This window comes from Leuciscus leuciscus (genome assembly GCF_965113295.1).
Source record: "Leuciscus leuciscus genome assembly, chromosome: 10".
Taxonomy (NCBI): Eukaryota; Metazoa; Chordata; class Actinopteri; order Cypriniformes; family Leuciscidae; genus Leuciscus; species Leuciscus leuciscus.
In genome coordinates, this window is record NC_138734.1 from 17,228,277 (window position 1) to 17,250,418 (window position 22,142).

The window sequence follows — 22,142 nt, forward strand, 5'->3', positions numbered from 1 at the left end:
TGTTGTGTATTTTTGGATTATGTTGTGTTGTAAATAAATCCAAACAATCTAAAAGCCATTATTTTTTAAATCTCCTCATTCTTTGTGCAAGGTTGCTCTGAATGACAGGGCCTGATCGCTCCTAATAGGGCAGTTAGGGGAGTGTCTTTGTCTTTCTCAGGTGTGAAAAGCTTACATATTAATGAGCTCCCGCATAAAGCTTTCTCACACAAAACACATCGTAAAATTTTTAAATCAATATATTGTCTTATCTGAATGAGCAGTCAGGGTGATTTTCACATAGTTTTAGAGCAAATATTCTAGGCTACGTCATACAATTTTCAAAAGTCTTGTGAAGAAATAATCAGTATGGGTTTCATGGCCTTATTTCAGTGAGAATTTTTTTTTTTGTATTTTCACAAACCACGCATAAATGTCATTATCTCAAAACTACAAACTTTTACATACATGCTGCTGATATATTATTGTAGCAGAGTTTGTGCTAAATACAGTGTAATTAGACTTTAGCCATGAAAATGTCACTAACAGAAAAAAACCCACAAATGTCAGAGCATGTCAGAACACCTCCAGGGCCCAGAAAACAGCTCAGACCCCAGAGGGTTAATACAACTCATATGTATTACTAGAAGGAAAAGTACCAAACCTGTCAAATTGGTTATTACTAATAAAATGGATGGAACCAAGAATGGGACATACAGCGTGAAATAAGACATTTAATATATTCCTTACAAAATACAACTTCACAAACAATGAATACCGTTTACCGATTTTCAACCCCAATGGATAGGATCCTTTAACATCAATGTTTATTTTGGTTTGTTGCCGGGAACTTGAGGAGTTAAGTACTTAATGAGTCAAGGCACCGGCAGAAGAATTATTAGTTTTTCTTTTCTTAGATGATTGGGGTCCATTTTAAATGCTTACAAATAGACGTTAAAATAACACATAGTATACGGGGACATAACATGGGGTTGGGGTTCTTTGTTCTTTGTCTTTTGTTTTGTTTTTGTTTTTTTATTTTTCTGTTTCTATTCTTCTGTCCTTTTTGTCTGTTTTCTTGGTCTGCTATTTCTTCTCCTCACTATCACTTCTATAGGTTGGCCACCTGGGAATGATGGTGTGGAACTGACGGCCGTAGTTCCAGTGGAGGGAGATGAAGACTAAAATTTCATTATTTTATTATTGAATGTTATGTATCTGTACTATTATTCTGTATTAAAGGTGCATTGCGCAAGTCTCTGAGTTTTTGCAGAACTATGCCCCCTCTGGCGGCAAGCGAAACTGCAACCAGAGGTTGTCTTTTGCACTAGACAAAAGTTTTCTTTTTTTTATCTTACGTGGAGTTTGCGTTGGTGTTTGAAATGAACTACAAGCCGGTCTCTTAGAATCCATCTTCTACGGAGAATGGCGGCGAATACACAAACCTGCCAGACAAAGCCAGGTGAGCGTGCCGTGAACGCGCATGACGTCACGCCCAGTCTCAAATTCCGACCCGAATCCCTCTTATTTATTTTACTGTACAGGATTATAGAGACAATCGCAGTGATCAGAGAAGGGCTCATTCAGCCCCTCAGGCAATTGTTTAAGCATGTATGGGTTAGAAAACGGGTATTTTTAACATGAAAAGTTGCGCAATGCACCTTTAATATTCATAATCAGTTGTAATATCTTATAGAGTTATAGAGTTTTATGTGCATGAGAGTTTGAGTGCATGGGAGAGACTATAGATAGCATGGATTCATATGAAGATCATATGTCAGCGATATAGGGAGACAGAGGGGTGTGTACTGTAACATGTTTGCAACTGATGCAGATGTAAGCAACAAAGATATGTTCTTAATATGGAAGTGAATTGTGCCATGTGTTCGCATGACATATACGTTCCATTTTTAAAGCTCAAGCAATATAGTTTGTTACCATAAAAGGAAGCCTCTCAGTGATGTATATAAGCTCAATCTTACTGTACACATCAGAGAAACTAAGAGAGGAGAGAGAAACTAAGAGATGTGAGGGAAGAGAAATACGAGAACGCATAGACCTGGCATGAATGTAACATCTTCTCAGAGTTTCTCTCCTGACATATAAGAATAAAAGATTCTTCTTGGCAAGATAACTGGTGTCCGGCCCTGTGAATCTAATAATAAGGGGAAAGACTAAATTCCAAGTCTACATATACAGTATACATATATATATATATATATATATATATATATATATATATATATATATATATATATATATTCTACCAAATTGGTTCACAGTTGGAAGCATCTCATTTTATTTTAGTTATTATAAGTACTTTTCTGTAAACCCCCTCCCAAAACCTAAGGGTTTCCAGAAATATTTGTCAAAATTTGTCAAAGCCTACTAAAATCTTAATTTCTCAGGCTCTATAGCAGATAAAAACATGGAATAAAAAGCATTTGAGAGCTTACTTCTTTGGCTTTCAACTTGACTGACTTGCTTGGCCATAATCTTAAACTGCATTTTTTTTTTTAAATCTATAAACAATAAAAAAATCAAGAATATTTAGAAAATCAGTACAGATCTGTTTTTATTTCATTATTTCATACTTTTGAGGTACCAAAGTGACAAGTGAACATCACTGATACAAAGGTATGGAAAAAACCCAAAACAAAACAGAGGGTTACTTCTTTACATAACAATTTCAATAATTTATTTTAATTTTGTTAAAATTTGTATATAAAAGCGTCAGAGAAACCATAGCACTAAGAAACCATATTCATAACTTGGTGGTGAGTGTACAGATCAACAGAACAGTACAGTCTCAACTCAACACAACTCATCATTCACTGTCGAGTGCTGCGGTAATGCTTTCCAAAGCACTGAATGTGCAGTGGCACATTGCACTGTCTGCAGCCATACACTGTTGCACCAGGACGGGCCTCACTCTTCGACAGTGAACATTCCCTGCAGATCTTTCTCTTGTCGAAGATTTTTTCACAGTCGTGCTCGGTTGAGGCTGCCACAGGTGCTGCGGCGCACTGAGGAGCACTCTTTGCTGTCACAGGGGTGACAAGTTCCTGTGCAAGGTCCTCCTGCCACTCTTTGTAGCCACCCTTGTAGGCTCCAGCACTCCTTGCAGCAATGTAAGAATTGTAGCAGCTGACCGAAAGGAAAAAGAAAAAGAGCCTCCGCCACCATTTCTTGGACCGATGCTGAAACTGATAGTAGCTTGTCATCTGATCCAGTAGATCGACCCCCTTCATGTGCTTCTGATAGTCAGAAAGGCACGCTGGCACTGTGACCTCTGTCTGGATGTCTCCCTGTCTTCTCCTGACAGTGCCTTCTGCCATGGGCTCGTGGTAATTTGACAGTACCAGAACGACCTTTGTATCTCGCCAAGCACAGAAAGTCAGGTCATCCTTCTGAGACACTTGGTACTGATGCCTATCCATGGCAGGCGGTTTTGGGGGGATTCCCTTTTTGTTTGATCGAACGGTGCCACACGCATACAGACCATGAGCCTTCAGATCTTCAAAAAGCGGCACCCCGGAATAAAAGTTATCCATAAAAATGGAGAGATGGGACCCAATGTATGGTCTAGCCAGATCCATCACAACACGGTGCGCAAGGCCCTTCTCGCTACTCCCCCCCTCACGTCCGGTGTAGACCTAGAAGTTTGATACATACCCGGTGGAGCTTTCAGCCATAACCCACACCTTGATGCCCCACTTGGTGGGTTTGAGAGGAAGATATTGCCGGAAAGCGAGTCTCCCCTTGAATTTCATCATACTTTCATCCACGCTGACAAAGCCATCCACTTCGTACAGTTCCTGGAATCGATCTTTCAGGTAGTCAAGGTACCATCTGACTTTCCAGAGCTTGTCAGAGCGGTTCACATCTTTGCTGTTGTCTTGCAAGTGGAGATACCTGAAAATGCACATAGCAAGTTGGAAGTTTGATCTGCTGCTGAAGTATTAGCTATTATTAGAAAATCGAAATCAACCACTTGTGCACTTGATCCTCTTCCTACCATCTTAGTAAAAGCCTGTTTACCCTCTCTTTCTTTTAGAATTACTAATATTATACATTCCTCTCTCACCTCTGGTATTATTCCTTCATCTTTAAAATCAGCTGCAATAACTCCTATACTCAAGAAACCTGGTGCAGACCCCAACAATTTCAATAACTTCCGACCAATTTCTAATTTACCCTTCCTTTCCAAAATTCTAGAAAAAACAATCGCACATCAGGTTAATGCACATATGTCTGACAATAAACTTTATGAACAATTTCAATCTGGCTTTCGTTCCTGTCATAGTACAGAAACAGCTCTGTTGAAAATCACCAATGATCTATTAATGGCAGCTGATTCTGGACTACTCACTATACTTATTCTCCTTGATCTAAGTGCAGCTTTTGACATCATTTCTCATAACATCCTCATTGACAGATTAGTCTCTATTGGTTTCACTGATACACCCTTGGAGTGGTTTAAATCATATCTTTCTGGCCGTACTCAGTTTATCCAGCTTAAACATTTCAAATCCGAATTATCCCCTGTCACTTCTGGTGTTCCCCAGGGCTCTGTCCTGGGGCCCCTTCTGTTTATCATATATTTGCTGCCACTTGGTCATATCTTTCGCAAATATAACATTAGTTTTCATTGCTATGCGGATGACACCCAGCTCTACATGTCCACTAAACCTACCACATCTCTCCCTCCCAGTTCCCTTTCCGATTGCCTAATAGAAATCAAATCCTGGTTCTCTTGCAATTTTCTGAAACTAAACAGTGACAAAACTGAGGTTCTCCTCATTGGCACTAAATCCATATTGACTAAATCTGACAGTTTTTCTCTTATTATTGACAATTCCACAGTTTCTCCTTCCCCTCAGGTTAAGAGTCTGGGTGTGATCCTAGATAGCACACTTTCTTTTCAAGCTCACATTAATAACGTCACTCGATCTGCATACTTTCACTTACGTAACATCAATCGCCTCAGACCGTCTCTTTCACTCACTAGTACAGCAATTCTCGTTCATACACTGGTCACATCCCGTATTGATTATTGCAATTCCCTTCTTGTTGGTCTTCCTTTCAAAACTCTACATAAACTTCAACTGGTTCAGAACTCTGCTGCCCGAATTATCACCCGAACTCCTTTCATTAACCATATTACTCCTGTGCTTCAGCAGCTGCACTGGCTCCCGGTTAAATACCGCATTGATTTTAAGATTTTACTACTGGCCTTTAAGGCTATCCATAATCTTGCACCTTTGTACCTCACCGACCTACTTCACATTAACACACCGACCCGGACTCTTAGGTCCTCTTCTTCTATACATCTTACTGTACCTTCTGCCCGTTTGACCACCATGGGGTTTAGAGCCTTCAGTCGCTCAGCCCCTCGTCTCTGGAACTCTATTCCACCAGATATGCAGCTGAAGACCCGGATGTCTGTGGTGCAGACAGGGTGACGACTGACCAAGGCGAAGCTGGAGGGACGAGGGAGCCTGGCGGAGCCTCGACGGTTCCATGTAAAGCCATGGGGACGAGGAGCCAGGGTGGAGCCGACTGCTTGACGGGCCAAGGTGGACTCGGCAGCCCAAGGCAAAGCCAGGGGATCCTGGCAGGTCCTTGTTGGGTGCTGGCTCTGACCCTTGACTCATGATGGGCTCTGGCTTAGGTTCTGGGAATGTGGTGGGCTCTGGCTCTGTGACCATGATGGGTGGGGTAAGGGGCTATCTGAGTTCGGGGTCTGGCTCTTGACTTTTGGTTAGTTCTGGCATGTGAGGAGGGGTGGAGAGGGACTAGGGAGGCATTCCAAGGCAGGTGGTTTTGGCATTTATTTTGACGGCGCTGAAAACATCAGAGCCTGAGCACACAGCGCTCACATTCTCAGTCTTCATTAGTTTATGATCTGTCTAACAGTCCTGTCTAATACGCTATTAGATAGAACTGTTATACAAAGAAAGTAGACAGTATATGAAAAAGTATTATAGAGTTTGCCGTGTGGTTGATGCCCAGTGTCGCTAGCTGAGCAGAAATACATAATCATGTTTCACCTGGTCCCCTCAAAGTTGCATTGGATTTTCTCCTTAGCATAAAGGTTGAGAGGTCCATCTATCACTGTTTTCCATGTTCATAGAGTTAGTTTGTGGAGTAAATATATAGGCTATAAACTGTGTGTACACAGCTTTTTTTTTTAATGGCGGGTGCGTGCGTCCGGCCAGTCAGCATACACTTACATCACTGGTAGTTCCTATTGTGCTGGGTTCTGAAGTAGAAGCTAATTTAGTTCCCCCAAAAGGAGTTCCTAGAACCAAATTTGTTCCCAGTGCATGCAGTGTAAACGCGCCAAAAAGTGGGTACTTCTGCCATTAGTTCTAGGAACTATGAAAAGGTTCGTCTGGTGCGTGCGAAAGTCCCTAGGAGCAGTGGTCCTCAAACTTTGGTCGCGCTGCACTTTAAACCTTTAAAAAAATCTGCCTGCTTGCTGCTTATTTAGCCCCGGCCACGGATTCGCGCATGCCATGTAGTAGATAAATAACGAGAGACGTAAATGAAGGTAAATGCAGAAACCAAATGGTAAAGATAGCACCAAAGACAAAAAGACGCTGTGCAGTGCCAAATTGTGAAAAAAACACAGCCTTTGCATTACCTTCTGTTTTGTGCAAATGGGCGGCCGGAGCGCATTAAGGGTTTTCTGTTAGAACGGTGTTGTGTAAATCGTGTAACTAATGATCGTTACGACAGAAGTGAATCAATCAACTTTAAGTTGGACAATAACTTTATTCTAGAGCTGCTGTAAAGCCAAAACAATCTCTGTTACTTTAATTTTCTATTATCACTGTAAAGCTTGTTTGAAACAATCTATATTGTTAAAAGCGCTATATAAATGAAGGTGACTTGACTTGACCTTCCTTCTGATCCAAACATTAGGAAGGAGTGGATTATCTTTATCTTTAAAGTTCCAGACCGTTTCAGTAAGAACTTGGTCATTTGTTCACTTCATTTCACTGCAGATTAATTTACAAACAAGGCACAATTCGACGCAGGATTTTCAAAAAGACTGAAATTAAAAGACGATGCTGTACCGAGTATTTTGGACCTGACAGTAATATCGCACCACACTGTGAGTAACTGTTTTTATTACATGGTCACTATTGCCATTATTACAAATCGTTTGACCTGTACTGAGTATGTATACGTTTTTAACCTGTATGACTGAATTTCAACGGCTGCCATTTCTCAACATCAAAAGTTTTAAAAACAATCCCACACGTGTACTGACAGTGGCATTGAACATTTTTAAATATGCAAATCTGCTGACCAATCATTCCAGTGGGCGTTTATTTCTGAGTCTACAATCCGCCACGCCTATTCAAACCGTGTGTTTCGATGAGGGGGGTCAAAAACAGGACAGAAAATGACCTATTACTTTTAAATTGAGATGTTTTTTTTATGTAAAAATATGATATTTTTCCACTCGTCTTATAAGTGGACCTCAGAGAACAGTACTAAATAATAAAGCAGGCAGTTCTTGACCCCTTTAAATTTAAAAACGTGCAATAAAAACCACCTGCAATAGTCTTATTTTTTATGTCATTGAATCATATAACAGTAAGAGAGAATAATAGATCAGAACGTAACTTTTAATTTAAATAAACAAAAACATTTAAATATTTCAGTGATGCTTTGGATGAACAATATATAAAAGCGCTAAACAGCTTTTGACAGCGCCTCACGAGCTCAGCTTCTTGTTCGTCTTCCCACCGGAACACACACAGCAGTGGAGTGGCGCGTTCACAATGGCAGCTTGGTAGTGATTCGGCGCTTGGCGCTTGGTTCCCACTCTGAACGAGCTTGTGAGTCGCTGAATAGCCAGAATGCTCTCGTCTGACAGTCACGCACTCATTTGAGCAGAGTCTATAACTGCACCCAGGAAGGAGATCCTCTGACTGGGAAGCAGAGAGCTCTTGGCTGTGTTCATTCTGAGTCCCAGGCATTCCAAATGGCTGAGGAGCACAGATCTGTGAGAGTTCAGTTCCGTCTCCGACTGGGCCAGAATGAGCCAGTCGTCGAGGTAGTTCAAGATGCGCATTCCCTTCTGTCTCAAGGGGGAAAGTGCTGCATCCATGCACTTTGTGAAAGCGCGTGGGGCCAGGGACAGCCCGAACGGCAGAACTGTAGGATGGTAAGCCACCCCTTTGAACGCGAATCTCAAAAACGGTCTGTGACGGGGGGTTATTTGGATATGAAAGTAAGCATCTTTCAGATCCACTGAGAAGAACCAATCCCCGGACGAACTAGCGCAAGGATTTGTTTCAGGGTTAATATCTATCGTTTCATAAAGGCTTTGTTCAGATGTCTGAGATCTAGGATAGGCCTGAGGCCACCATCCTTTTTGAGAACAAGGAAGTAGCGGCTATAGAAGCCTGACTAGCTGTGGGCTGGAGGCACTTCCTCTATCGCCCCCTTTTTCCAATTAACTCATTACCTCGGTGTGGAGAACGTGAGACACGTTGCCCTTCACCAAAGTGTCGACTATGCCCATGAAGCGGGGTGGTTTGCTAATGAATTGGAGCGAGTAGCCTTGTTCTACCATGTTCATAACCCACCGTGACACACCAGGGATGGCTTTCCATGCCTTGGCCCGGGTTGAATAATTTAGTGTGGCGGCGCGCTGCATTTGAGTAGGGAACCGACACTCGTGTGGAGTGGAAGAGGAAAAGTGCTCTTTTGCCGAGTATTTAATTTTTTTATTTTGTTCACTATAACAGTGGTCGATTGCAAAGAGGATTGGATCTGGATACAGTCTGCTGGCTTGCTCGCTGTTCCGCTGCTTGGCTTTGTTGATCACGGCGAGGAAGGCGAAGGCTTGTAGTCGAGCAGTTCTGCAAGGTCCGTAGATCGTCGCTGAAGGAGATAAATCTGAATCTATAGCGAAATCGAGCCTCTTTTATAGGCGGTGGGTTCTTCTGGTGGGCTCTGCGCTCAGTTTGGCGGGCTTTGCACCGATTGGTTCGCGCAGTTACGCCGCTCTGCCATAGGTTCGTGCAGTTACCACTGACCCGCCAATAGCATGCGAGTAGTCCCTGCACTGTAATGGCTGTGCAGTAGCACTGCGTTATTATACAAAAGGCTTCAGTATTCTGAGAAAAAGGAGTTTTCCCCATAGCGTATAGCTACGCAATACGACTGACCGTTCGAAATGGAACTGTATTTTTTTTTTAACTCCCAATTACCATAGCAAAAAGGCTTTTACAAGAGAAAAAGAAATTCACCATACTTCTTGCAAGACCAAATGATACCAAAAGAAAACATGGACTGCTGAATGAAAATCAGCTTTGTGTTTAAAGGGGTCATATAATGAAAAAAAAAAATCTCTCTGATCTTTTAAAATAAATGAGTTTATGTACTGAGAAAACTTTTTGTATGTTCCCCATTACAAAAAGACAGTCCATAAAACAACCAACTAAATGGCAAAAATGGCTATTTTATGAGCTCCCACATTTGCCCATCAACAACAATTGTTTACAGTTGACTAGAAAATGGAACAGTGCAAATTATATAATAATCAAACCTGCTGTTGTATATTACAGTACTGAAGCATGTTTCATATTTAATGTTTCAGTGAAATATTTAAACATTCAGTCATACAGTATTACTGTAAAAAAGAGTGCATAGTGCATTAATAGAAGTTGATACAATTCAAATTTAGCTGAATAATGTCACTATTGTCTTTTTAAAGCTGTTTTGAATTGAATTCTGTTTGCATCATTAAATCATTACGTTCCTGTTTATCACTGTAAACCTGCTTCGAAACAATCTGTATTGTATAAAGCGCTATATAAATAAAGGTGACTTGACTACAAGTAATATGAATTATTAGCCTACAATTGTGAATAAAAATAGCTGTCCATGTAACCGTTAACAATTCCAGAGAAAAACAAGACAAAACAAATGAGTTAAGTAATCACCTTCAGCCTCTAGTGCAGCACTCTTAATCAAATTAAGGGTCTCCAAATAGAGGTTAAGAGCTATAAGCAGGTTTGATTAGGACAATTACATTAATCAGAGTTTAGGTGATCAATCAGTAGAAGGTGATGGATAATTTACAGCCCAACTCTCTACTTGCAATGGAGGGGAGAAAAGAGGAGAGGAGACTAGTAGGAAGCTTTCTCTTTTCTCTATTGACATGAAGAGTATGCATGCATCTCTTGTGAAAGAGACATTCACTTTAGCTTATTTTAAAAAGATTACAGTACTAATATAATTTGAAAGAATATACTTAAGTGCACACTGAATGTAATGTTGTGTTCTCTATGTTTGTCCTTGCACATTTGTTATGCTTCCCGTTTCCTGTTCTGTCTGCCATCTTTGTATTCCTTTTGTATTTTTTCATCCTGGTTGCGTCCGAAATCGCACAGGTCCTTTTTTTTAATACTTTGCGACCGCTAAAAAAAGTATGTTCTTTATAGTATGAATGTGTGTAGTATGAATGTTATCTGGATGTACTACATTTCGCCATCATGTCATTATCATGTGACCTACCAGCATCAGTTACATTGCTTTACTGTCATTCATAAATCCTCTCCTGTGGCCTCATGGGATAGTAAAGTGTCCATCGTATGCATACTTCAAAATCTCGTAGGCAGGTAGGTCACCCGGGTACTTTTTGCCTACTCTTTTATGACTATTGTGAATTCGGACATACTTCTTTTGTAACATACTGTTTTTCGCCAACTTTATGGTAGGGAAGTATGTGATTTCGGATGCACCCATTGTTTTCCATTGATTGTCTTCTTATTCTTCTTGTTTTACGGGTGGATCGCAGACACATAAGTGCATTTCCGCCAACTATCACCCAAATGGACCATTAACATTCTACCTACAATCTCTTGATTTAACTTACTTTTTTACATATTTGTTAAAACTGTCATTATGTCCTGACAGTAGAATGTGAGACAGATAATCTGTGAAAAAATCAAGCTCCCCAGGCTCCTCCCAGTGGTCCTATTGCCATTTGCAGAAATACACCGCTCCCGGTAAGAAACAACCAATCAGAGCCAGGAGGAGTGTCTTAGCAGTGTCAATCATGCTTGTGTACGCGCTGATCACCCCCCTCTCTCGCACAGCGCGTACCGTCGTTCAAAATCAAGATAGCCGGTGTGCCGCGCAGCTGTGCTAATGGCGGACAAACAACTAAAACTGCCAATTTCCCGAGTGGCACCAGCTCATACAACAAAGACAGGTAAACGGAAAAAGACAGATGACGATAAACAAGCGAAGTCGGAGCCCATTTACTCAGTGTCAAAGCTCTAGCCGCATAGCATACAGATAAAATGTCACGCACTGTGCAAAGCAACAATATAAACCTGCTAATTCACTGGCTTGTCATGTTGCTGAAATAATGTACTAGCAAACCTTATTTAGCATTACACATCGCTAGAATAATTACTTAGATACTGTAACGTTACCATTATTATCTTGCTAGCTATTTATAACTTATAGAAAGAGTGCAACGTTATGAAGTTACATTACATGTATTGCAAAATACGTAATGATTTGAGGACCAAGTTTGTAGTCAAAGTATGGGCAGGCCATAGTCAATGTAAAGCATATTGTTGATGTTTCGTCCCTACCAGTGAATGTGCGATAACTGTTTATCCGCCGTCATCAGTGTCCCTGCATGTTTACTAGCCTGCGTGTTCATGGCAGGCTCCGTTGTGGAGGGAGGGCTGTAGCGCTAAAATACATCTTATTTGTTGATAAAGATAGATTTTTTTATTACATGTGATTCTGACATGATGTCACTGCATGCACTGCGCTCCTCTCCGCTCGTCTCAGGTAAATAATGCATCTTCCAGCTCAGCAGCGGTCGGAGTCGCGCGTTCATGTGTTTTGGGGGCGTGGCTTTGGAAGGAGCCCAGAAGGGAGGGGGTGGAGTGAATGGAAATAATGAGCTGTCTTTAAAACAGTCGTGAGAGGTCTACAGACACTCGATTTTTATACTTTCTTTTTCAGAGTACTTACATTTTAATTATGTATTGATATATAAATAAATTTTAAACAAATTTGGAAAATAAGTTTTTTAGACAATTCCTACCTACCCAACCTTTAATGTTTTTTACCCGCATAGAGGCTGAAGCTTCATCCTGCCCCCTGATTGTCTCCTCCAGGTGTGTCTTGTAATACCTTATTATCTTGTTAGCCTCTGTGTATATAACATAGCCCTTGTGTTTCTCTTGATGCTTTTTCAGTTGTTTAATGTGACGAATGTCTGTGCTTCATGCTTTTGTGTTCCCTGTTGTTGTTTTGTTTCATTTATTTAAACTAATGCAATGCAAAAATTATATTGATAAGCAAGCATGCTTGAGCTTCCGTTTACCAAATTTGAGTGCTCTATGCAAGTTCGCTGATCAATGTTTATATGTAAATAAAAGTCTAAATTAAATCTGTTCATCATATAAAGCGATCATGTCTCTTCAGAAGACTTTTATTAAACCACTTGATTCATACAAATTTCTTCAATATTCTCTTTAAGAACGTTTTGAACGGTTTGAAGCGACACAATTGATGACAGAATTTACATTTTTGGGTGAACTAACCCTTTAAGAGCTTTTTGACCTACTTATGTAGGACTTCAGTACATCTTTATATGTAATTTCATAAGTATTTTTATTGTCTTTGTAAGTATTTATTTACAGTCCTGTTTCCTATGCACATACTATGCACTTATTATTGTAATTGCAATAACTGGGTAATAATTAGGTACTAAGCCTAGGTACTAAGCCTTGGTAAATGACTTCTTGAAGGTGTACCATGCCACTTGGTGCAACTGGTACTTCACCATTTCAGCTCCTCTATGGCAGGAAAATGCGCACAAGGCTGTCTATTTTGCTATCTACTCTTGAGGGACATAGAAAGTTTACTGATGCTCTCACGGTTGCCAAAAGACTTGGGGTGGATGCATACGTTCTTAGTGATGGAAAGACATGGAATGCTTCCTATCTCACTGCATTTCCATGCTCACTACACACACTCATACCACTAGACCTAAACGTGATGTTCGGAAGCCTAATTCGTTGAAGGACTATGTTACTTAAATCTGATGTGACCCATTGCAATTGACCCATAAACAATACTGAAACACTGAACTGGTGAGGCCATGCCTTAACAAGCCAGCAAGGCAATTCTCAGCAAAACAGCAGTCAATTGTCATTTTCTCTACCATGTGCATTGTTTTTCTGAGATAATAAAGTTAATGTGGAAAAACACAGAACATGTTTATTTGTTTGTTTGTTGTGATGAAAATAATCTACATAATAATTTGACCGGCTGGAGGGATTTTTTAGTCATTAACACTATTGTAATTTTAATTGAATGCCTTTTTGCATGGCTCTATTATGGTTGATAAATATCTGTTTTGGAAGGCATGGGGCCATTTATTTTCTGTAATTAATTCATCAGGTCCATTAACACTCAATATTTATAATCCACTTCCAGCACTGTCCAACTCATGCAGAGCAGTGTATCTTGGAGCTTTATGATTTATCCCTGCAAACATTAAATAAATCAGAGATATAGCCAATACAGCTGTCTAGAAGTGATTAAAATATTTAATAATAACAATTTCAGGTTGCAGTGGTGGTTAATATCTAGTTTATTGTTCTCAGCATAATTCAGAAGTGCCAGAAGAAAAACAATCATCAGTAGTACTGAGAGCACCAGGTGTCACAGGTGGTTGCAGGCAAACAGACGAAGATGAAGAAGAGAGTTCCAACACAAAGTTTTAATCATAAGAATCCAAATAACAGGCAAACAGGTAAAGCAACACACTAAGGTTACATTTACACTAGGGGTGTGCCATATCATACCGTCCACGATAATACCGGTATACATTTTTACATGATAAAAAAGTGTCATATCGCGATATCACTGATATAGCGACACAATGACGTATGGCGCATTACGTTCCCTAGCACGCACAACAACAACACCTGTCTGAGCGCGAGAGCAGCAAGTCAGCCTCCAATGACGATTTAGTACCTAAAAAGGAGCTACTTTAATAGTATTTTAATAATTCCTGCAGGTCTACCACTTATAATGCGGGAAATTCCCCCGCAAACATTGATTCACTTTAGCATGTACATTGTATGAGTAGCCTAAATGAATCCACACAGATTATAAAATCAAATCAATAATTTTAAAACTTTCTCCAAGACGCAATTTTACCAACCGCGTGAGTGTTCAGCGGTGCCGCGTCTTCTCTCTCTCGCTCTCAAAATGGGTTGCACAAGTCAAGCGTTGATACCACACTCTTGTGTTTAGCAGTCAGGACATGACGGAATTGTCTTTTGTCACTTGCATCGTAACTAAAGTTTATCATTTTCACTTCTTTTTAAGTCTTATCAGTTTAAAAATTTGCGATTTTAAACTATTCAGTACTCTTGCGCGCTCTCTGAGAGATGTTTACTCTGCGTGCACACATACAGTAAAGCTGTCTCACAAACAGCTCGCGAGTAGCAAAAGTTCTTTTTCGCGGATTATATCGCTTTAACGGGGGAAAAAACATGCAAAATTGTGTAAAAATTCCGGTCATGGTTAGTATATTCATAAACAGTCGGTTATGTCTGAAATAAGCATAAAACGCGTGTGACAGTGTGACAGACAGTAAAACAGTAATGGATCCGGGCACTAGCTCTAAAAGTGACAGCAGCCATATGTGTCTGTCCTTAATGTTGTCGTCAAAACAACAAAAGATAGCTTTCATTGTAAGGAATCAGAATTAATAGCCTATGTATTTAATTTAGTCAGGACTCAGGACTATCAGTGTTATTTTACATTTGATTACCTTATTCAGTTTCTGTAGCATTTCTGAATACTAGTGTTAGACCTACCCAAAAACTTTTCTCTTTATTTGTATCTTTATTATTTTGTATATATTTTTTGCTACTTTTTTCATTTAATTCAAAGATTGAAATCAAGCTTCCTTGTGTTGTGTAAACTCTTAAAAACAAAATTACCCAATTGTAAAAACACAATGAGTGAGCAAACATTTAGGTGAGATAAATGTAATAAAAAAAAAATTGTCTACATTTTTTTTTTCTATATCGTCATAAGTATCATTATCGCAAATATTCTTGAAATATCGTGATATAATTTTGAGGCTATATTGCCCACCCCTAATTTACACGGCAACAATATGCTTAAAACAGAGAAGTTTTTCCTTTGAGTTTTTCACGCACAGACGACAGCATTGTCAAAACGATCCTCATTTACACGGATCAAAAACACTTTATTCTGCTGCCAGGCCATTAGATGGTGATGAAACACTATAAACTGAACATGTAATACGCATGTTCATGACGTCTTCAGAGATTCGCGTTTGAAACCCGTTTTCAAAAGTTTGCGGTTTCAGGCACCCAAAATGTTGTCATGTCTATTAACATGGATATTGACATGCCTAATGCTGCGTTCACACCGGACGCGAATAACGCGTCAAATTCGCGCCTGCCGTGTCTAGTTTGACGCTTGACCACTTTGTGTTAATTCGCGTGTCAAGAGCGAAATTGATGCGCGTAAAAACAAAAGTTTGAAGCGAAATTTACGCGCGTCAGAGGCGAAAGTTTCGAAACCCGTTGGCGGCCATCTTTTTTAGATGTTTATCGAGCATTAGCATTAGCATTAATCGAGAGAGTCACCGCTCGTATATGCTCTGGAGAGCAGAAACAGCTGCGTAGGGGACATCGTCGCTGTACTCGGGTCCACCAGACCCTCCAGAGGGTTTCAGGAGTTTCACAATTTGCTCCAGGAGCTAGGTTTGGTGGACCTAATGGTGAGGACGCTGACGAGGACAGCGTAGGCCGTAAGGCCTCGGCCTAGAGTGGTCGCTGCCTGACGAGCCCGCGCTCTACAGCCCGGCGGGAGGTTCACCCTCGCCCGCACCCACCTAATCTGTCATTTATTTTTGTTTTGATAATAAATGGAGCCAGCCTCCAAAAGTGAAACCTGTCCTGTGATTTTTGTTTTTATACACTAAATTGTGTTTGTTGTCTTTACATTAGAATAATTATGTTTCATATAATCTAGAATAGATATGGAATAAATAGCATTCAATACAAAATGAGTATCTCTCATATATTGAAATCGAGTTTTTATGTGAAAGATTTGCTTTGTTGTGCATTTTAGTCATATTACAAAATAATTGATTGAGGCCAAACATAAAATAACATTATAAACTGTCACTTCACCACGTGACAGCAGCAAGCAGGCTCCTGATTGGTTAACGCGGCGCGAATTGACGCAGAAGTTCAGATTTTTCAACTCGGACGGCAGACGCGAATTCGCGTCAAACGCGTGAATGCACAAATAGCACTAATAAAATCATTCGCGCTTAACGCGCCAGACGCTCAATTCGCGCTATTATCTACCGCGCCGCATTCTACGCTTCATTCGCGCCGCAGGAATTTTTTACGCGCGTAACGCGTCTTTGCATTGACTTAACATTGAAATCACTCGCGCCTGACGCGCTATTTGCGTCCGGTGTGAACGCACCATAAGACTTTTGCACAGTACTGTACACATGGTGGTCCGGTCATCTGTCACGGGTGGTTGCAGGCAAACAGATAAAGATGAAGAACAGAGTTCCAACACGAAGTTTTAACATTAAGAATCTAAAATAACAGGCAAACAGGTAGAGCAACACACACTAAATGTAAGAGTGACCGGACAACAAACAGAGGAAAAGGAGGAACTTGAGTACTGAAACAATTCAAGGTAATTAACTCTCTGGAGTCTGAGCGGTTTTCTGGGCCCTGGAGGTGTTCTGACATGCTCTGACATTTGTGCTTTTTTCAGTTATTTATAAACATGTTAATGGCAAAGGTGTAAATTCACTCTATATAGCACAAACAGGGCTACCAAAATATGTGATAACCATGCATATATATTTTTGAATTTTTAAGAGAATAATGTTTATGCGTGGTTATTGAAAAAAATAAAAATGAAAGTTGCTGAAATAAGACCACAAAACTCATAATAAATATGTGTCAATAAGACTTTTGACTAATGGATGTTGTCGCTTCGAGTTCTGGCTTCAAAATTATGTGAAAATAGTCTTGCTTTATCGTTCACATAAAACAATACATTGAATTAAATTGATGTAAAACAGGTTTTGCTTGGAAAGCCAATATGCGAGGGGGGTGTGAACGAGGAGTGGTTTACACCTGAGAATACAATGTCCCACCCACTCTGCATAATTAGCCATTCATTCAGGTGTGACACTGACTGAGCCACAATGCAAGGACAAAAGATATATTTAGAAGAAGACTTATATTGACCATTTAAGATTTAGCTTACATCTATCTTGTAAATATGTTTTGCTATTTTATTAAAAAGGTTACAATTACAACAATAATTACAATTTCAACAATATTTCAAGTGTACTCTTTCTTTGTAAAAAAAAAAATGATTATAGGCCTACATTTTATCTATGTATTCATTAGTTTGAATATAGCCAACATTGGAACAGCTAACATCTTAGTTGATGACTTTATTTTTTGACAAAAATTTTTATTTTATATATATATATAGAAATTGTTAAACAAAAGCTTATTTGATGTGGCAGTATATTCTACAGTAAAAACTGTACCCAAATCTAGTCAACAAAATGATGTCTTTCATATTTCGCCTGACTGTAACGTTGTTTTTATGAAATATTAGGGAATATAAATGTTAATTTGCAGTTTAATACGTTGCTTATACAAATAGCCTACATTTTATTTCAACATATTTCAGTCGATTTTTACTCATCTCAGTATAGCAATACAGTTTGCTAAAACATCATCATTCATTCACACACGCAATTTAAATTTAAACTGTCTTTTTGCAAGCTGTGGTAAACAGCGCGCATCTCTGCCGTTCATTCATTCATAAACAGAAACCCGATTCACGTGAGAAGGAAAAAAAACTTACTACAGTATTCCTCAGCTCGCTCCTCGATATACCCGCACTTCTGAGGTACATTTTCCATTATTATTATTCCTCACAGCGCTGCGAGACGGTGTAAACAAGTAATGATCTGAATAAACTTGTGTTTTCTCAAGCTGATATGGGGGCGTTCACAGGTTTTGCCTGGATTGCCTCAGCCATTTGCGTTTAAATAGCGCGTGCTCTCCGTAGGCGGAGTCACATTACATTTGAATGAGCTGTAATGAGCTCGACTGGAATCGCTCTCTTTTAATACAGATTTCACAAGATGAGAATATTTGTTTTTTATATAAATTACTTCATTTAAAAGAAGAGAATTCAAGCTTCATGCCTCTGTGTCTGTATGCCTGTTTGACTGAGTATTCGCTGAGTTATTGTTCATTTTCGGACGCGTTTCAGAATGGACTTCACTGGCAGAGAGAAGGCAGAACTCGCTTTGTGTTTATTTTTCTTTATTTGGCAAAAAGCACAACACTTTGTTTTTATTGTGAGTATACACAAAAATAATACACATTTAACAGAATCGATTGATGTATGAAACTCCTATGGAAAATCAAAGTCAACAGAGTATTTATGAGTTTCTTTTACACTGATAAAAAAAAAGCGAGCTGGTATCGCCGGCGATACCGCCGACCTCAGGGGGTTAACCCTCTGGGGTCCAAACGCGCTAGCGAGTTTTTTTTTTCACATAGCAGCAAAATAGACTTAAAATACTCTGTAATTTTTAGTCATACAGACTTAAGAAAAATAAACTGTTAAATGTCTACTTTTTTATGTGTCCACTTACAATCGAAATAAAACATTGTGCTTTTGTAAAATAAAGAAAATAAACAGGGTGTGCTTTCTACCTCTCCGTCTCCGTAAACTTTTTTTTCTGGTGCACGTCTCTAAATGAATACTAGTCACCCAGGCATGAGATATATAGCTTTATAATCAAGTACAGTGTGTACTTTTAAATGATCTAATTCAAAACGAAAACAAATATTCTCTGTTTATGTAATCTATATGAAAAGAGAGAGTAAGTAACAAATGCATGAATAAGCCTTTCAGCATCAGGTAGAGTAAGATAGGGCCTAATTTTTGCAATGTTTCTTAGATGATGGAATGCAGATTTTGTAATACTCTTAATATTAAGAGTTTTATTACACGTCCAGAGTCTAGTGTTAGGTGGGCGTCAAAAATCACACCAAGGTTACGAGCACAAGAAGATGGAGATAAAACACTATCATCCATGATCAAATTAAAATGTCTCCCTTTGTGAGTAGCCACAGGTGTGCCAATGAGTAGAATCTCTGTCTTAGAGCAGTTCAATTTAAAAAAATTATGATGCATCCACGTTTTTATTTCCTGCACACATTCCGAGAGAATTTTGGCGGTGACAGTAGGATCAGATTTAGAGCTGATGTAAATTTGAGTATCATCAGCATAAAAATTATACCCCAGACCATATTTCCTAATTATTTGCCCCAAAGGAAGCATATAAACACTAAACAATATGGGACCCAAGACAGATCCCTGAGGAATGCCAGAACGGACTTGTCCAGTATCAGATTTGTTGTTTCCCAAGACAATAAACTGGGAACGATCAGTGAAGTAAGATTTGAACCAGTTTAGTACAGTACCAGTGATACCAAGCCAGCTCTCCAGCCGATATAAAGTGTCAAAAGCTGCACTCAGATCTAACAAGACCAAGATGGTAGAGGCTCCAGAGTCAGCTGAGACAAGCAGGTCATTCATAACACGAACCAAGGCTGTCTCTGTACTGTGTCCCTTTCTAAACCCCGACTGAAAAGGTTCGAAAAGCTTGTTGGATGACAAGTGTAATTGAAGTTGTGCCACAACAACACGTTCTAAAACCTCGGAAGAAAGGGGAGATTTGAGATAGGCCTGTAGTTTGATAGGTCTGACTTACCACATCCAGGCTTTTTAAGGACTGCTGTAATAGCTGCAACCTTTAGGGCTTTTGGAACAATACCAGTTGTAAGAGAGGTGTTCACAATGCTACAAATGAGGGGACTAATTGAAGAAAGACACCCCTTAAGAACAGATGTTGGGATAGGGTCAAGGGTACTTGTAGTAGTATTCATTGCCATCACCAGATTTGAAATACAATCAGTAGTGACTATGTTAAAATTGGAGAAAGCAGATTTAGGAAAATTAACTGGATAGGTCTCAGGAATTGCAGAGCAAGGTAGCAGACTGATAGACTTGTAGATGCTTACAATTTTTTCGATAAAAAACATGAGAGATTTGTTACACTCCTGCACAGAAGAACAGATTGATGGCTTAATTGGTGCAAGAATTTTGTTGATCGTCTTAAAAATCTTGTTTGGATTTGCAGCACCATCCCTAATGACAGACGAGTAGTACTCTGTTCTTGCTGTTTTAAGTGCTTCAAATGTGGTGGAACGGGAGCTTCGTGCCCTGGATGTGCATCCCACAAATCTCCATCAACTGCAAGATGCTATCCTATCAATATGGGCCAACATTTCTAAAGAATGCTTTCAGCACCTTGTTGAATCAATGCCACGTAGAATTAAGGCAGTTCTGAAGGCGAAAGGGGGTCAAACACAGTATTAGTATGGTGTTCCTAATAATCCTTTAGGTGAGTGTATATATATTGTCCTCGCATTCTTTCTTGTGTGACACACCTGAATGAAAGGGTCATTATGCAGCTCATTATGCGAGTCATTGTCTTCTCAGGTGTGAATCACAGTATTATTCATGATCATTCACGCCCCCACGCATATTGCCTTTCCAAACAAAAAGTGTCTTACAATATTTAGACCAATGTATTGTTTTATGTGGATGATTAGGCAGGGTGATTTTCAGATCATTTTGAAGCAAAAACTCTAGGTGACAACATCCATTAGTCAAAAGTATTGTGGACACATATTTAGTATGTGTTTTGTGGCCTTATTTAAGAAACTTTAATTTTTATTTTTTTCAATAACCATGCATCAACATTATTCTCTCAAAAATACAAACATGTACATACATGTTACTCACATATTATGGCAGCCCTGTTTGTGCTAAATAGAGTGTAATTACACCTTTGCCATTAATATGTTTATAAGCAACTGAAAAAAGCACAAATGTCAGGGCATGTCTAAACATCTCAAGGACCCCAAAAACCCCTTAGACCCCAGAGGTTTAATAATACACAGCTGAAACAAACAAACTCATAATGATGTGACCATGGTAACAAAGGAGTGGCGGGAAAACCAAACAAAGGAAGACATGTGACTAATGAAAACAAACTGAATGTCCATGAAAACTAAAACAAACTAAACACTGTAACTGTGACACCAGCACTGTACTGGCAGAAAAGTTCTTGCAAATAAAAATAATCATTCATAATGATGTGCTGTTTGTGATAGACTATCTAGGCTACTTAAAGTCGCAACAAAACGACAGTAGCAACAGATATTTTCTTCCATATTGTGACGTACATCCAAATGTAACACATCCAAAAAGAAATATAGCTGCAAGCAGCAATTATCGGGGCCAAGCAGAATAAGACGACAAGACATGCCAACATTGCTGAAAGTGTCAGACCAACTGCAACAATGAGCAATTAAAGACATTAAAGAGGATTTTAGGCAAAATGCCTGAAAAATCATAGAAACAGTAAATAAAAATATGATTGAATGGATTATCACTTTTGACCAATAGGTGACGCAGTTACAAAACTGATGTGTTGTGGTCAGAGTGAAGTGACAATGACACACACAAAGTTTGGTGTCAATATGTCAAGGCATTGCAGAGATAAAGCCTGAATAGTGCTATTAGCATCATGCCTCAAATTTGCTGCTGCGCTATACGAAAACGGTTTCGTCTATCGACACGAAATCCATAACTTTTAGTCGGCACGGTCTGGAGATGATACGATTCGATTTTGGTGAAAATCGGACAAACGGTCTAGGAGGAGTTAAAAAAAAGTAGGTTTTGACTGAAAATCAAGATGACGGACAGGAAGTTCGGCCAAATAAGGAAAACTTGGTATCTATGTTCTCGGCTTGACCCAAGGAATCTATTAAGACCAGTGGCATTTCAATAGGCAGATTTATTCAAAAGTTATTAGCCTTTTTGGAAATGTTGTTATAACTTTTGACCACAAGGTGGCGCTGGTTCGAAACTTCTCACGCTCCTTCAGGGTATTCTGCTGATGACCCATA

The 22,142-nt window shown here is 39.4% G+C and overlaps 1 protein-coding gene and 1 long non-coding RNA gene across 2 annotated transcripts in view; one reads left to right on the forward strand and one right to left on the reverse strand.

Moving 5' to 3' along the window:
- Window positions 1–17,476, forward strand: part of LOC309508555 — a 320,760-nt gene extending 303,284 nt beyond the window's left edge. The window contains exon 3 of the long non-coding RNA XR_014209541.1: window positions 17,033–17,476. This is a non-coding gene — a long non-coding RNA (uncharacterized lncRNA). The remainder of the gene's footprint in view (window positions 1–17,032) is intronic.
- Window positions 1–22,142, reverse strand: part of LOC309508366 (putative G-protein coupled receptor 149) — a 74,424-nt gene that overhangs the window by 32,057 nt on the left and 20,225 nt on the right. The window lies entirely within an intron of this gene.